Here is a 17844-nt window from a genome sequence, read left to right on the forward strand (position 1 = left end):
CCAGAGGGCCCACTGGTCAGGTTTGACCATTCCCCCCTCTCCCTCCTCTCTTCTGCCCGAACGGGAGCGGGGCTCCGGCGATCGCCGGTGACGAACGGCGGTTCCTCGAGGGCACCCGAGGGCAGGGATGGACCCGCCAGACCAGGGCGGTCCTCACGGTGGTCTTTGGGTCGACAGTGGTGGGAGGAGTCACCGGCGGCGAGCTCCGCGGCGGAGAGGGCTACGGGAGGGAAGTGAGTTTTGGACTCCGGTGGTCTCCGATCGAAGCTGAGGTGCTGGGCAGCTCCGCAAGGGCAAGAGGAAGCAAGTGGTGGCGCTGGATGGGCGGGGGAGTGGCTGGTTGCGATGAATGGCACTGGACGGCTGCGGCGGCTGAACCGGCTGGAGTTGGGGAAGATGGCCTCTCCCGGCCAATCCACTGCTTGGGGAGCACAAGGGGGAAAGTCTGAGGTCGCCTGAGGTCTTGAACAAGCTCGGGGATCCCTTAAATAGGCGCTCGAGGCTGATCCCGTGGCGGCTGAGGATAAGAACGCCGGCGACCGCGATGCTGTAGCTGCAGGGCGACGTGGTGGCGACGAGCGCGTGGCGACGGGCTTTGGGATAAGCTCGAGCCGTTCACCGGGGCAGCTGGCGCGCTGGTGTGGTTTGGCGGCGCCGTCCATGGCAGAGGCTCGCTGCCGACGCCGGCGTGCCGCCAAAAGCTTCTGACAGCGATGCTGTAGGGCGCCAGGGGTGGCGTGGAGAGTGGGCGAGGATAGTGCGCGTCTCTGCAGGTGAGCTGGGGCCAGGGACGGGACGCGTCGAGGGCGGCAGTGCGGCGCGGCGGCTCGGTGCGCGCGCGTGCAAAACGCGCCCAGAGCACGCACGGGTCGTGTTCGACGAAATGCCAGGGCAGTCTAGAGCACGAGGGTGAGGCTGGCAATTAACAGGACTAGGATAGGGATAGCTAGGAGCTTAGTGGACAAGGTTGCTGGGTCAGTGGAACAAGATCATAGTGCAAACTAGGAAACATGCCCAAAACTGACTGTGCACACCAAGTGTTCGACAGAATGCCAAGTGCACTTAGGCAACTCTTGGAGTGGCCAAAATCTCCAGATCAGGGTCTCTCTAGTTGTAGGTAATGACGGCAAGATCATCTGGGCAAAACCAGAAACTTGTTAGTGCAAGTTTTGCAAAACTTCAGTCTTGGACAGAAAGAAAAAGGTTCCATTGCATGCACTTAAAATCCTCCAATGGGTCCAATCTCCTGGACTTAAGGGTTTGGTAGGGAGGGTTACAAGCAGGAAAAAGCTCAGGGTCACTAGAGAAAACTAAAATAGGGTTGCAGTACAAATCACCAAACTTGGCCAGAATGCAAAAGAGGTTGTTTCTCTCAAATTTTTCAAAGAACAACACTGGGTTTTTGCATGAAGTTGAATCATATGCATGTACTGACATCTCCAAACACTTGGAAGAATTTTTAAAGAAATATTTAAATAGGTTGCAGTGCAAAAATGTCTACTGGACCAGATTGGAAAAGTTGGTGTAGGGCTCAAAATCTCCAATGACCAAAAGATATTGTTGCATGAAAGTGATGTGGAAACATCACATGACCTCCCCAAATTTTGGTGGAAATTTTTAAAGGCATTTGTCAAATGGTTGCAGTGCAAAACAGGCTCCAAATTTATTAAAAAACATTTTAAAGGAATAAAGCTTAGGGAAAAGCAAATCTTGCAATTAAATCCACTGATAAAGAATTGTTTCATAGAGAGAACATACAAGTCCAATCATACTTTTGGAAAGTTTTCACTTGAGGTAAAAACCCATAATATCAAAAGGGTAAATCTAGACAAATGGAAAAGTTTTATTTCCTGGCAAAAAATTTAATTAATAAAACAAGGTCAAAATTTTGGGGTGTCACAACACTACCCCCCTTAAGAAAAATCTCGTCCTCGAGATTTGTTAAAAGCTGTTTTGAACAAACATTGCTTTTATCAAAAGAAAACATTCTACTGTGCAATAAAAAATGTGGCTACAGTGAGAGGGCAATTAGTGGTGTAAAACCACAGTGTGGTACACTGGCGTAGCGTGGAAAAATCCAAGGTCGGGGAAAAACAAGATATTTCTATGCTGGGTACAGTAAATTTAGAAATAATTCTAAATTACTGAAATACACTGGTCGTACCCGAGAGCACAGTGCTCTCTCTGGCTGACAGGTGGGCCCGGGGCCCACTGTCGGCCTCTTCTTCTACCTCTGGCTCTCTCTTCTCTCTTGCGTGCTCTCCCGCGCTTCCTCCACCCGCGATGCCTAGCGCGTATGGTATCTAGGCCGTACTGTGGTAGTGTGCGGCGTGCTAGCTGCCGGTGCAGCGTGCACTCACCTCGCGGGCCAGTGCACTGTCGGCACTACTCGCGGACTCGCCTCCGAACACCGGCGATCGAGCGACGAGTGGCGCTGGTGGACCTCGCCCACCGTACACCGATCTCGAGCTATAAAACGATCGCGGTGCTCCTCTCGTCTTCCTCACACCTGGCCTCACTTCTACTTCTCCTTCCTTCTCCTCCATTGTTGTTAGCAGGAGCTCGAGACGAGGCTCTAATGGCGGAGGCGATGCGGGACTGGTACGTGGTCCTGGTGTGTGGAGGTTTGGCGGTGCTGCTGGGGTTACTCGTGTCCGAATGATCACTCACAAATCTCTCTTACTGAGACTGTGGTGTCCTCGGGTGTGATCAGTTAGGCGCAAAATGTGCACGGGGATTTGCAATTAGTGCACGAGGTCGAGTGGTTGAGGTTGTGAGTCTGCTGTTACGGTGCTGCGCGAATAAAAATCTATGTCGAGAAAATATATACGCTGCAGCAACTCGGGGAAAGGAATCTCACCACAAACTTATGCCGTGAGAGGAAATTAGTTAAAACAAAATTAACAGCAGTAAAACTGCTCACATAATTGAAACCAAAAATCGGATCCATCGCACAAATTTTTGGGTACCATGCACAAATTACAACACATAAACAAAAGCTGGGATAATAAACACAGTGGTGACGTTTACAAAGAAAACGGCAAAAAGACAGGGTCTTGAGAAAACGCCTCTGGTACTGGGGCACACTCCTCTTCTATCGGGGGAAGTGGGTTGACCAGTCGATAAATGCGCCTCTCCTGGTCAGGCCTCAGTGGTCTGCCAATAGCGATCCGAGGATTTAAATCAGCGAGGCTCTGGAGATAACCCATTACCCGCTGAGTCAAACGCTCCTGAGCGATAACGTACTGGGCAAGGTTGGCCAGTACTGGATCTCTCTCAATTCGTCCACCGGGAAAAGATGCAACTTCTCCGGGTGCTGCACGACTCGGAAAATAATAATATCCTCATTCGCTGGCATAGGGTACCGCGAATCGAAGACGAGCGAGCGCTTCGTACGCAGCAGCTTCTATGGCCATATGCGGAGTCGGCATGGATTTTCCCACGAAGGAAACTTCCGTTGGGTCTTGGTTTGGGTATGCGGGAGGGATGTGCACCACTGCCAAATATTTCGAGGTGGATGGGGTGATCCTCGATTTGAGCAACTCGTACTGGGGTGGATGGGTGGCACTCATCGTACTGCAGGTAAAGTCCCACAATAATTTAACAAAACTACCCGGGGTGGCGTCTGGGGTTCTCAGATAAATACTGGGGGTCGGCATGGCACAGAAATGGCTGTGAGTGTTGCGCACAAGGTGAGGGGTACTCGGCAAGGTCACGAGGTGGCCTTTATATAGCATTGGGGCTGGGTTATCTATCGGGGTGAAGGGTAACTAGTTGTCGATCCTGTTCTTGGGCCAAAGCCACAGATATACGCATCACATAAATGTGACGCGTTACTGTGGGTGCCGTCGGGGTTGGTCTTGGTAGCTGCGCCCGAAAATTTAAAAATGCAACTGTACGTCAACGTACATATGCATAGCTACTACTCCAAAAATAGGGGCGCACAAGCAGACAGCATCTAATAAAAGCGATACAAGATCACATCATTACAAAGCGTAGGAAAACTAAGGCTCGATACAACTCGAGCGACTTAGTCTACTTCGTTAATGTCTAAGTGGGCTGGCCTGGCGGATGCCGAGGTTTCTCCACGGGTCTCACCGTCGGGATTTGCTGGCTGAGGTTGAGGTGCTGCAGGGTCGGGGTAGTGGTGATGACCATCGCGGGGGTTGTTGGCCACAATCCCGTTGGAACGGGTTCCCAAAAGGCGACGAAGCGCTTCTGGGGACACCAAAGCACTCTGGTTGATGGGTGGGGCAGACCTCAAGGGATCGATCGGGTGTCCGAATAGTACGACTGGGTTGTCGGCGTCGGGCTCCACTTCTCCTCTCGCCGGGGCTTGGCGAACGAGTTCTCCACGAGCTGCGCTCAGATCAAGGGTGACCTGATCGAACAGTTGCTCTAGTGCGCTTACATAGCGCACCAGATGCAATAGTGCAGGATCTGTCTCGTGATCTCCGTTGGCAGCCTGGGGCGGCCTACCATACCCGTCACGACTGGGGTAGTAGTAGAACGAGCGACAGTTAACTCTGGGCGACAAGTGCCAGAGTTGAACTATGGCTTCTCGAGCTGCCAGTTGGATGGCTTGTGGCTCAAAGGAAGTTGTCCTTGCAGTGAACCTGTAGGGGCGTTCTGGCGACATACCTCTACCATAGATGTGAACAGTGGCCCAGTACTGACGGCTCTCACCGTACATGGGTCCTTGGTACACAACATATTCAGGAGGCTCTTCTAACGCATAGGCACGGCGGTGAGGTTTGCGAGCACGGTCACAAAACCTCCAAGGTTGGTTGCTGTGGTCTCATTGTGAACAATGGGGCCAGGCATCGTGGCTTGGTTTGGGGAAAAGGGGCTGTGTTGTGCTGTGTTGAGGCTAGCGTGCCCTTTTTATAGGAAAATGGAACGGAGTCTTCCTTCGCACGCCTGCGAATGAGATGTGTTGGGTGTCGGTCACTGGCGCGTGATCGACGGGCTAGGCTGATAGGTTGGGCACCGTCCGCCGAAAGGCGTCGGGTCACTATGGGGCTATCTTACGCGAGAAGCTTGGCCGGGGTTAGGCTAAGGTCTGGTGGTTTGGTTAACCTAGGTTTATTGACCTGGCTAAGATAGGATTAGCCAATGGTCAGCCTGGCTCTGATACCAAGTCTGTCACGACCGGATTTCTGGGACATTAATTTCCCAGAAAAACGGCCTTTGTGCTCACCAGCCCCAGGATTACTGTTAGCTGATGAGGCACCGACTTGATACAAGAATTCCAAGCAAAGTACATAATATGTAGTACAAGACCATTGTGGCCTAGGAGTACAACACTTGGTTTCTAGTGGTTGATGGCGGAAGCGGTTTGTGGTTCATCTGCGTCTATGGGACTCCATTTCCCACAAGAACAGCTGACCAGGATAACCCCTATCTTCGCGAGGCTGTTTACATGGGTTCCGGGGCTGTCGTTGTAACGCTCTTCCACGCAAGAAAATCTGGCCAAGACAATAGCCAGGGACAAGCCAGTGAGTACGTTTGAATGTACTCGCAAACATTAAGAACACGGGTATAATATAATAAGAGACAATCATGCTCCGAAATATTCATGATCATAACGTCTGCCAAAAAAATATGTGATGCCTACATGCAGAGACAATATGAACATGCGATACGGGAGTAAAATAGAATGTACCAACCGAGTGTCTAAAATGACTCCTCGAAAGGTTGCAAATAAATTAACAGTGCCTCAGTCGGGCGTCTGATCGACACCACATAAAGGGTAAATAAATAACAAACATGCCGCAGTCGGGCGTCTGAGCGACGCCACATAAAGGGCTTATATAAGAGTAATCACAGTGAATATCCAGGAGGTAGAACCGTCCCAGGGATACTCAATAATTTCGAATAAAGTAACTGGTCAGTCCATGGTAATAATAAACATAATCCTCATATGTCACAGGTCATAAATATTACCTAGTCTAGCTGTTTCTCCATCCGAAGACCGTCACTCGATTCTAGTTTAGCCGTTCTCCATCCGAATACCGTTACTATGACTCATCTCAGATTGTAATCCTTGCCCATGAACATGGCTATCCGAATGGATATATCCTCTGAAGAGGGTGTACTATTTACCCACGAGTAACGGATTTATTGAGCCCATCAGGACTAATTCCGCCTACGGCCTTTTAATCGAAAACACGCCTGACCTGCACACACCAGCTTAACTTACCGGTGTCTGGAATCACCCACGATACCTGCCAAGCAAAACTCTAAGTGGGGAGGCTACAACCTCGACGTAGCCTGGGATCAAATTTATATTCACGCGCTCTAAGGGGTGCCCCCCTCTCGGTCCCAACCGGAAACACCCATGCCCCCGGACCAGGTGGCATGCCTACCGGATGCACCCGGTATCTTCCACCATGGCCTCTCTGTACGGTGTGTGCTTTGGTAAGGGGTTGACAACTTACTGAACCATACCCTACCTGCGGCAGGGACAAGTGGTAGTACAAAAACAAGTAGGGGAAGTTGCTGAACCAGACTCGACCTACGACCGATTCAGGCGGTCCAAGTATTCTCCGAATGATCAGCCAAACCAATAAATTACCATTAACAGATATCTCACCCCTCATCAAGCCTCACCATGCCATACCGGACATACACGTCTCAACGAGGAACTAGGGACAAGCTCGTGTCTACCCAAGACCACGACTTTCCCGGCTTCCTTCCGGTATGCTTGAGAAGCTCACGAGGATGATCACTAACACCAGCATATCCATTACTAACAGCAAAACATCTCCAGTATGCACTCATGCGTGAGACTTTATCGTTACATAAAGATGACGTGTACTCCAAGTCAAAGTGGTGTTGTAACCTTATCAAAACACCTCACGAAAATATTATGCCAGAGTTCAGAAAGCTTGCCTTCAAGAGTATGCAAAGGGTGCACTTTTTTTGAAAGCTTTCTTCTCTCTCCATTTCCTATTTTGAAAAATATAATCAAATACAAATATTTCAAACACAGTACAAAAAGTTGTCTCAAATATTTTTGAAATAAAGCTTAAAATAAACTAGATGAAATTTGAGAGAGGTAGGAAAAAGAATCAACTCATTTGGAGTTTTATTTTAAAAGTTATAGCCAGTCAAAGTTTGGTCAAATCTTTGTTTTTAATAAAACCAGAAAAAGGAAAACGTTTTCGAGGGGGAATACGCTTTCGGGGTAGGGGATACGTACTCGCGGAAATACGCTTCCACTTAAGCACGCAGTGGCGGGGCTGGGTCACTGACAGTGGGTCCAGAGGGCCCACTGGTCAGGTTTGACCATTCCCCCTCTCCCTCCTCTCTTCTGCCCGAACGGGAGCGGGGCTCCGGCGATCGCCGGCGACGAACGGCGGTTCCTCGAGGGCACCCGAGGGCAGGGATGGACCCGCCAGACCGGGGCGGTCCTCTCGGTGGTCTTTGGGTCGACGGTGGTGGGAGGAGTCGCCGGCGGCGAGCTCCGCGGCGGAGAGGGCTACGGGAGGGAAGTAAGTTTTGGTCTCCGGTGGTCTCCGATCGAAGCTGAGGTGATGGGCAGCTTCGCAAGGTCAAGAGGAAGCGAGTGGTGGCGCTGGATGGGCGGGGGAGTGGCTGCTTGCGATGAATGGCACTGGACGGCAGCGGCGGCCGAACCGGCCGGAGTTGGGGAAGATGGCCTCTCCCGGCCAATCCACTGCTTGGGGAGCACAAGGGGGAAAGTCTGAGGTCGCCTGAGGTCTTGAACGAGCTCGGGGATCCCTTAAATAGGCGCTCGAGGCTGATCCCGTGGCGGCTGAGGATAAGAACGCCGGCGACCGCGGTGCTGTAGCTGTAGGGTGACGTGGTGGCGACGAGCGCGTGCCGACGGGCTTTGGGATAAGCTCGAGCCGTTCACCGGGGCAGCTGGCGCGCTGGTGTGGTTTGGGCGGCGTCGTCCATGGCAGAGGCTCGCTGCCGACGCCGGCGTGCCGCCAAAAGCTTCTGACGGCGGCGCTGTAGGGCGCCAGGGGTGGCGTGGAGAGTAGGCGAGGATAGTGCGCGTCTCTGCAGGCGAGCTGGGGCCAGGGACGGGACGCGTCGAGGGCGGCAATGCGGCACGGCGGCTCGGTGCGCGCGCGTGCAAAACATGCGCTCTGGGCGCGCCCAGAGCACGCACGGGTCGTGTTCGACGAAATGCCAGGGTAGTCTAGAGTGCGAGGGTGAGGCTGGCAATTAACAGGACTAGGATAGGGATAGCTAGGAGCTTAGTGGACAAGGTTGCTGGGTCAGTGGAACAAGATCATAGTGCAAACTAGGAAACATGCCCAAAACTGACTGTGCACACCAAGTGTTCGATAGAATGCCAAGTGCACTTAGGCAACTCTTGGAGTGGCCAAAATCTCTAGATCAGGGTCTCTCTAGTTGTAGGTGATGATGGCAAGATCATCTGGGCAAAACCAGAAACTTGTTAGTGAAAGTTTTGCAAAACTTCAGTCTTGGACAGAAAGAAAAAGGTTCCATTGCATGCACTTAAAATCCTCCAATGGGTCCAATCTCCTGGACTTAAGGGTTTGGTAGGGAGGGTTACAAGCAGGAAAAAGCTCAGGGTCACTAGAGAAAACTAAAATAGGGTTGCAGTACAAATCACCAAACTGGACCAGAATGCAAAAGAGGTTGTTTCTCTCAAATTTTTCAAAGAACAACACTGGGTTTTTGCATGAAGTTGAATCATATGCATCTACTGACATCTCCAAACACTTGGAAGAATTTTTAAAGAAATATTTAAATAGGTTGCAGTGCAAAAATGTCTACTGGACCAGATTGGAAAAGTTGGTGTAGGGCTCAAAATCTCCAATGACCAAAAGATATTTTTGCATGAAAGTGATGTGGAAACATCACATGACCTCCCCAAATTTTGGTGGAAATTTTTAAAGGCATTTGTCAAATGGTTGCAGTGCAAAACTGGCTCCAAATTTATTAAAAAACATTTTAAAGGAATAAAGCTTAGGGAAAAGCAAATCTTGCAATTAAATCCACTGATAAATAATTGTTTCATAGAGAGAACATACAAGTCCAATCATACTTTTGGAAAGTTTTCACTTAAGGTAAAAACCCATAATATCAAAAGGGTAAATCTAGACAAATGGAAAAGTTCTATTTCCTGGCAAAAAATTTAATTAATAAAACATGGTCAAAATTTTGGGGTGTCACAGTTGAGAGGCGGGGGTGCACGCACTAGAGCGAATCTTCCCGGATCCCGAAGCGGGTCGAGGCGGCCGGAGTTGGGGAAGAAGACCTCCTCGAGGCCTTCCCAGTGGCTTGGCGTGGTTCTTGGGTGGAGAGATGGTGCGTGGTTGAGATCGAGCTCGGGACCTCCTTTTATAGTCGATCCGAGGAGGTGGCCGTGACCGGGATAACACCAGCGAGCAATTACGGCGAGGCAGAGGTCGGGCAGGAGGTTTAGGTGATTGGGCATCATCGTGGTGGTCCACTGGTGCTGTTTCTTAGATAAAACCTTGGTCGGACATGGGTAATACTCCGGCCCTCGACGGAACGGCCGTACGGGTACGTCGGCGGCAGGGAGCGCGCTCCGTGCCTCCCAGTTCACGATGACGGCTCTGCAGCGTGCACAGAGGAGGGGACGGCCACGCGGTGGCCTCTAGTGGCTTGGGCGGTGATGGACGGCGCCGTCCCTCGCTGCACCTCTCTGGCAGCCGCAGCAGGTGCTGCTGCCGCCGCTAACGGGGCGATGCACCTCGGCCAGCTCGCCGCCGACGCCCGCAACCTTCCAACCGAACGTGCGGCACGGTGGATAAGAAGGAGGAACAGGGAGCAAGGCGCCACTGCAGCTACTAGCGAGATCGACGGGAGTTACTGAAGAAAACGACACTGACACCTGAAGCTGTTTCTCTGAAACTCTGAACTTCGACAGGCACAGTGCATGCCAGGTGTTCGACGATAGGAATTGGGCACGAGGAAAAAAAATTCTGGAGCTGGGACTTGGTGAGGTGACCTCTTGATGCATCTGGAGGCTGCCTGAATTTTCTCAGATTTTTAGGATAAGAGAACAAATGAATTTCAGCAAATTTTGCAAATATGGCCCAAACTTGCAGCAAGCACATTTTGAAAATTTTGAACTGGGAACCAGTGGTTCTTCATGGATCTTGGTTGAGGGTCCTAACGACTAGCCAGGAAAACTTGTTTGGAGGCAGAACTCAAAGGAAATCTAGTGGTTCCTTTGTAAACTTCTAAGGGCCAAAATAGGAGACAGAAAAGATTTTTGATTAAAATAAGTGGATATAAAAATCATGGGGGAGTTAAACTTGCTGGATTTGAAGCTTGACTTGACACAAAGTGGGAAGATGGCCTTTGGGAGGGGGATTTCAACTTAGGTCATGGCAAGAGATAATTTTTGAAAGGAGAAGGATTACTCCATAAGCCATAGGGCTATTTATAAAAGAAAAGATTTTCAAAAACTTTCCCAATGAAAAACACTTGTGTTGAGTCAACACAAGATGAAAAACCCTCAAGACCAAAGATCAAGTTTTGGATGAACCCAAGGAAAATACTTGTCATAAAAGAAATTTTTTGAGAAGGAGAGTCCTTTAGAAAAAAAAATTAAATAACCTCCTTCAAATCAAATAAAGAATTTGATAAAACCAAACTAAAATTTTGGGTGTCACAGGAATTGATTGTGGATGGGAACGTAAGGCTCTTTTACTCCTTTACCTTATGCCCTTCTGATCTGAGTCATCTTATCTTTCCTACGGGGTTAAGGAACTAGGCTTTCTATTCTTTCTATCAGGATCATGTGTTACTAATCCATAGACTTATAGGATTGATGGATTCAAGTCTCAGTTCAGTTTCTACTACTTCCGTATGTTCATAGCTGGCCTCAGAACCTTGATATTGTGATGTTGAGTGGTCATGCCTCTATTCTGCAGGATGTCTCAAATCTTTTTGATTATTTACAGCCGTTATGATGTCCGAGTCATCCCAGGTTCCTAAATAGTCTGATGCATTTGCAACTCCCTTCTTTCCGGTCCCGATGTTCTTTTGGGCCAGATTAAGCACACTAATCGGTGAGTTGAGGTACTCTATTGCATCGACATATATGTTGGAGCTATTCTTATGACCCTAGGTGTCTTGGGGAGTCACCTAGTAATCTAGACATGTTTTGTGTTCTCAGTGTGATGATTCTGGCCGTCATTCTTGAAAGCATCCCGTGATGCCATTTAATTAGTAGGCATTCCATTCCTGGGTTCTTGAACCCGAGATTCACTCTAAGCCTCCTGTTGATAGTGTTTGCTAGTTCCTTTAGGATAGTAGTAACCTTTACGATAGTCCTCGAGGTCTGTGGTATTTCCTTCTTCCAATACCATGAACCAGCCAAGGCAGACATTCTCTGAACGAAAGGATCACAACAAGAGTGCTCTCGATGAGTTCTCCATTCTACATTGTGACTCTACCAGTCCTACCTTTCTGCATGGGTTATCCGGAAGAAATGTTGAACTTTGCTCGAGATACTAATCCATGCATCCACAACATAGAAATTTATATGTTCCTTTGAGTTGTCCTACTTCAGCCGTAGTCCGACCATCATCTATCAATTAATAGTCAAGAGTATGTGAGCATTCGTGTTCATCGATGACTTTTACTCTTGTGGTCCGTCAAGCCATTCTATTCCGGAATAACTAGGAGAAACAAACTCCAGCACCTCATCCATTTCTTGGACTGTTCAAAGTAGTTGTATTCCCCAGATCAAGAATGCTAATTCAACTTATGTTCTATTCTACCTTGGAGTATTACCCCCTTTATGTAAGGATGGTCATGAGAATTGCACCATCTCTTATAAATTCTTGATGCAGTGATACCTCTCGCCATCGTTGTTCATTCCTCAGTCCCCGTGTTTTTGTAACTGGAATACCGACAAGTGAATCATGATGTGTGAAATCAATACTCATAGCAACCCCGTTGCTCAGTAGTTAATGGACAATAGTTTCATTTTAAGATTGATCATGTTACCTAGTCCATTTTTCCTAGTGCACTCTTCGATCAAGAGTTGGGATTATTCTTGAGCTTAATAACAAGTGGTTCATGCTTTTCCGAATATCTTCTCAGAAGTATCACCAGGTTGTCCCCTGACTGTTATGTTGAGCTCGTGATTGAGTTGGGTTATTGTAAACCACCCTTCTCCAAGAATCTGTGTCGGTTACCCCTGAACTAGTTGGTTGAGCTAAACAACAACTTGGAGAGTTGGAAGATGGAAGCTTGTCCGACTTAGTTCATCATAAAGGGATAAATTTTGTGTGTGTGCATTGAAGAAAGATGATATTTACATTGATTGATCCTCGTGATCAGTTGTTGGATCTATTGTCTTGTCCAAACTTTGATTTGAGTGAGGGTTATCCTCAAATCAAATCAGAACCAATGATGTCTGTAATGTTGTCTTACTTGTGGTTGATCCCTCGAGCATACACCATTACATCTTTTGGTCCAAACAATAATATCACATTGTTCACATAATGGTGGAATTCCACTGATATGGAAATTCCGATGAGTTGCTGTTGAGTCCATCAGCAACATCTTGTCTCCTCCATGATTCATGTTGAACATCAAGCTAGTGTTGGAAACTTTGTAAGCATTATCTTCGTGTCCCGTTCATGAAGCCTATGTTTGGATAAAAGAAGTGACTTTCTCTAATATACGTGCATTTGGTGCAAGTTGCCACCGTGGATTTGAGAAAGTTTGTTTTGCTTCCTATGGAATCATCCCAAGTTAGTCATGCATGTGCGAAGTATTATGTGGTTTGGTAGATTAATTACCTCCATTCCATATGTATTCCCTAGCACACCAAGCCGCTGGCTGATTTGTTCAGGGAGAAGAAGTTTCTGCATAAGAGCTAATCATATGAATTGTTCAAGGACTTCGATATCCTTGATGATGGTTCCCAACTAGGACACGGTAGTGTTTCATTGTAAGACTACTATGTGGTCATGCTTGTCTGGGACAGCATGTTCGCATGTGTTTAGCAGAACCAGCTCATGTTTTGGAGCTTACTACCATAGTCTATTTCCCGAGAATCTCGCAACGTCATCTCGTTGATTTGTGTTGCTACCTTTCTTTTTCCAGACATGTTGTCTGAAATGTTCCGTTACCAACCAGATCTGAATCTCAGGCCGATATGATGGTTGGGTCATTCCCAGCATTTGCATTATGTTTCCAACTTGCACCGCCATTGTGCCAATTTCCCATGGGCTGCCCTCTTAGTAATTGCCGTTCTGGATCATCTTTAAAAGTGGTCCTACCATGGGTCCCATCCATCTCCGACGATAAGCAAAAATCATCCATTGCGTTGTCTTCAACAAGGTAGTCCACATCATCCATTATAGTCTGAGTATGTCATTCTCTCGGATTCCTTCAAATGATCATTTGTGAATTGCCCTAGCCTGGCCTAAAGAGTCTAAACGATCCATGTATCAAAAGTAATTCCTTTTGCCACTTAAGGGAATAATTCTACTGGCCACCTCCCCCAAGGTGTCCCATTATGGAGTCATGGCAATTATCTCCTCGCTATGTCGAGACCGTACACCATCTTACCCAGGCGTGGAGTTGTTGCCCACCAAATTGAACCTTCGCCATCTTTCTGTTTCCATCCCTCTCGATATGTGTTGTGTCTTAGCTAAAGAGATGTTCCTACGTCTCATTCCATGAGTTGATCGTCAATTGCTCGATCTTTGAGGAGATCGATTCTTCTAGAGTTACCCTTCTTTCTTGTTATCATGTTGAATGGAATTCTCAGAGCAAGACGTCAAGACAAAGATGATGAATGGATCAACATCTTCAGAAGGGCAATTGGATCATGAAGATCGTGTTAGCTTTGTGTCCCTCTGTCTTATTACCTCGCGTCTTGAATCTCAGGACAAGATTCTTGTTTAGTGGCCACAGTGCTAAGCAACCGGCAGGACCCGCCAGCGGCGGGCGCGGCATGTCAGCAAAGTACGAGACATCCAGCAGGGCCCACCAGGCAGCGGGCCCAGCGACCGGCGGAGAAGCTGGCGACCGCAGACACTGACAACCGAGTCCTACACCCGGCCAGATTACCTTTGTACCCCTGGGAGGCAGGCCTATATAAACCCCCAGGGCACCCATGCAAAGGGTTCAGACCTTAGTCCATCCACACACAAACATAGAGAGACGAAGTTAGGGCTAGCCTTGTTGTTCTTCCCCCTCTAGAGAAACAACTCAAGGAGCAAGCTTGTAGTCACCATTGTTGCTTTAGTGATCATGCGGAGACCCCGCAGAGCAGGAGTAGGGGTGTTATCTGCTAGGAGAGCCCCGAACCTGGGTAAGATTCGCCGGCGGGCATGTTTGCACCTTATCCCGTTTCCTAGCACCGGTGACGTATTATTAGCCCCCTCCATGATATGCCATCCTTTGGCATATGTCGCACGACACCCCCGACACCATGCTCTTTACGAGAGAGGCGCCACATCGAAGTTGCATTTGGTATTTGAAAATAAAACCACCCTTTTGATACATAAATTTGGTCCACATGCAAGTGTGTTTGTGTTCTGACCCTCTCCCGCATCATTTTTCGCCAAATTTATGAACATTAGGCAAGTCGGATGACGCAACAGACACGGTTCACTCAAACTAACCGTGTGCCACGCTGGTGCACCTATCACGCACACATCCGCAAAGTACATTGGGCTCCACGAGGCTCCCCCTCTCAAAAATATCTGCCCGCCTCGAGGGTATTTCTGTTTGATAACACACAGTTGTTATCTCCGGACCGTGTGCGATGTTTCTTGTTCCCAATCCCGCCTGCATCCCAAGGAAATATTTGCCTGCCTCGAGGGTTTTTCTGTTTCATAACACACGGTTGTTATCTCCGGACCGTGTGCGATGTTTCTTGTTCCCAATCCCGCCAGCATCCCTAGAAAATATCTGCCCGCCTCGCGGGTTTTTCTATTTCATAACACACGGTTGTTATCTCCGGACCGTGTGTGATGCACTATCATCAAAATTTTCAATAGCGCGACATTTCACTCCCGCGTTTGACTCCCGCGTAGTAAAATTTTCAGTACCCGCGTCATTTCCTCAAACACCCAGCCGCCCTCCACACGCACACACACACCCTCCCGCGCTCCAAACCCTAGCAAGGTCCCCGCCGCCACTATCGCCGCCGCCGCAAGGCCTCCATTGTCAACATCTGCCAGTTTGCCCATGCAGCTTACCCACTGATCTCATACCGAGGCCGCCCTGAGTTTCTTAGATGACGCCTGCCAAACGCCCCCTTTCCCACATATCCCCATCCCCCACTCCAGATTGTCGCAGCCTAAGCCCGGCTATGCTTCCCGTGGAGCTCGAGGAGCGACTGGCCCAAAAGAGGTGTATAGCGGTCTCTTCGCCAGACGTCGCCGAGGAAGCTGACGACCATTACTGGCGGCATGCACTCAAGGAGCGGGCTAGAGTATGCAGGCATGTCTCATCCACTGGCTACGACATCAAGGTCATCGACAGCGACGCCCTGAGGCGAGCTGTGTCACAGCTTAAGTGGCCCACCCCCAACCCCTAGGGTTCAACCGCCGTCGATCTCATCCATGGCCCCGCCGGTGATCTCCTCTGGCTCGCTGTCAACAATTTGCCATTCTACATCGCCATCGAGCCCCTTTTGTCATTTCTGGAGGATGCGTTCTACGACGCTGGCTTGGGATCCACAGCTTCCAAGTCAGACCTCATCGACGGCGACCACGAGGAGGGCACCCTCTCCGGCTCTTCAAAGGGGAAAGAGCCCGTATGCTCTTCCAAGGGGAAAGCACTCGTCTGTGACATCAGGGAGGGCACCCTACAGCCGTGCTCTTCCAAGGGGAAGGAGCCCATCTGCGACAACATGGAGCGCATCCAGGGTCCGTGCTCTTCCCACGAGAATGAGCCCAGCTTTGACAAGTGAGGAAACCCATGATTTGTTTATTTCATTTGTTCACAATGTGATGCTCTATATGTGCTATTTTTTACTATGCAGTACATTTCATCAATCCAGTTTTAAACATACCGATAGGAATGCATATATTTGCTTGCTGTTAAGCCTGTTATAGCTAGCATATGCCTCTTTTAAAGTTTTTGATTGTTTGGTTGTTTGTAGTTAGCATATGTCCAGTTTCAAATGCTATATTTGGTTGTTCGTAGTATGCCTTGTTTATTCCAGTTATTCACAACGTGATGTTCTATATGTGCAAGTATGAACTGTGCAGTTCAATTTCATCAGTACCAGTTTCAACAATACCAGTATGAATGACTACATTTGGTTGCCGCATCTTGTAGTTAACACGCCTTTCCATTTTTATTTAACCATAACCAGTGTACTGAGACTGGCACAATACCAGTTTGAATGACTATGTTTGCTTGTTGTTAAATGTTAGGTCTGTTGCAGTTAGCACCCCTTTCCACTTGTTTTGCTTTACTAGCGTGCTTAAACCTGCACGCTGAGTCTATCTTTTGGAGATTATTTTGTCTGCCATGTATAATTTTGGTTGATGTTTAGCCTGTTGTGCTTAACATGCTTCTTGATGTACCTACACAGGACAATTTTGGGACCGACTGTTGTTTTCCATCGAGGTTAGTTTCATCCCATGGCTTATATCTGCTTACTGTTCAGGATATCGGTAGCTGGTACCATATAGGCCGACGGTTGATAAGGGTCTAATCGGTGAATCAGACTTTAAACTGAATATATCTGCAACCCATTTTTCGTTAGGTTAACTAGGGACATATGTAATATATCTGAGGCTACATAGCAACATGCAATGTACTTAATGTCTAAGTATGCAATCCTAGGCTACATAGCAACAAGGAAGAGTGTTACATTAATGTTCTAATGATGTCTAGATATACGTAGAAGAGTAGCAGCAGCAACAGCAACAACACAACCCTGTTTGGATACTGAACTTAGCTAGAGGTTAAATTTAGTTTCTGGCTCATTACTAACCCTGAACTAACTCCATCCAAAGAGTTGTTTGGATGGCAGGGTTAGATTGACAATAAATGCACTAGGAGAAAAAGCTCCAGTTAGCACCTCTTGGGTTGGATATTTTTTTGGGTGGGTTATAGATGCAACTAGCTCAAACTAGCCCTCATATTTAGATATACTTTAGGGCTATTTGAGCCCGAACTAGCTCAAACTAAATGCAACCCATGGATACAGCAGCAGTTAATCAGCCAATAATTTGTAAGAATGAAGTAAACTCCTTCTGGCCCATAATATAAGATGTTAATTCATCTAATATGTGAGTATATTGGATGTTATAAGATAGTCCCTATGTCCCTAAATATTTGTCTTTTTAAAGATTTTAAATGGACTACCACATACAGATGTATATAGACATATTATAAAAGAGTGTTGTACTACATCATTGTGCAATTGTTGTTTAGCTTGTAATGTTAACTTGGTGCTTTTAGGTACACATGTCATTGGTAAAGATCCGTGTTTCGACCCTTTCTGCGTATGGGGCAATGAGATATTGATGAACCAGCATCAAGCGAGGAAGCTGATAAAAATTGTTAGTAAAATGGGTCCAAAGATGGCAATTAAACTATTTGTTTACACTTTATCCAAGACAAGAGCGAACTGCAGGATGGTAAGTATGAACTCTGCAGCCTTCTTTTTACTGCCCATAATGAGTTGTGTTAGATGACAATGTCTAAATCTTTTTCCTTTGCAGTGGTTGCCAAAGCAGTTTACTCAAGATTACCTCTCAAACTACATGATTGGTGGGCATGCAAAGGTTAAAGTATTTCTACCAGAACACGATGATTATCTAGATGTTTTCATGAATACCGTGAAGGATGGGCGGTCGGCCATCACAAGGGGTTGGA

This window comes from Aegilops tauschii, chromosome 2 (genome assembly GCF_002575655.3).
Source record: "Aegilops tauschii subsp. strangulata cultivar AL8/78 chromosome 2, Aet v6.0, whole genome shotgun sequence".
Classification (NCBI taxonomy): Eukaryota; Viridiplantae; Streptophyta; class Magnoliopsida; order Poales; family Poaceae; genus Aegilops; species Aegilops tauschii.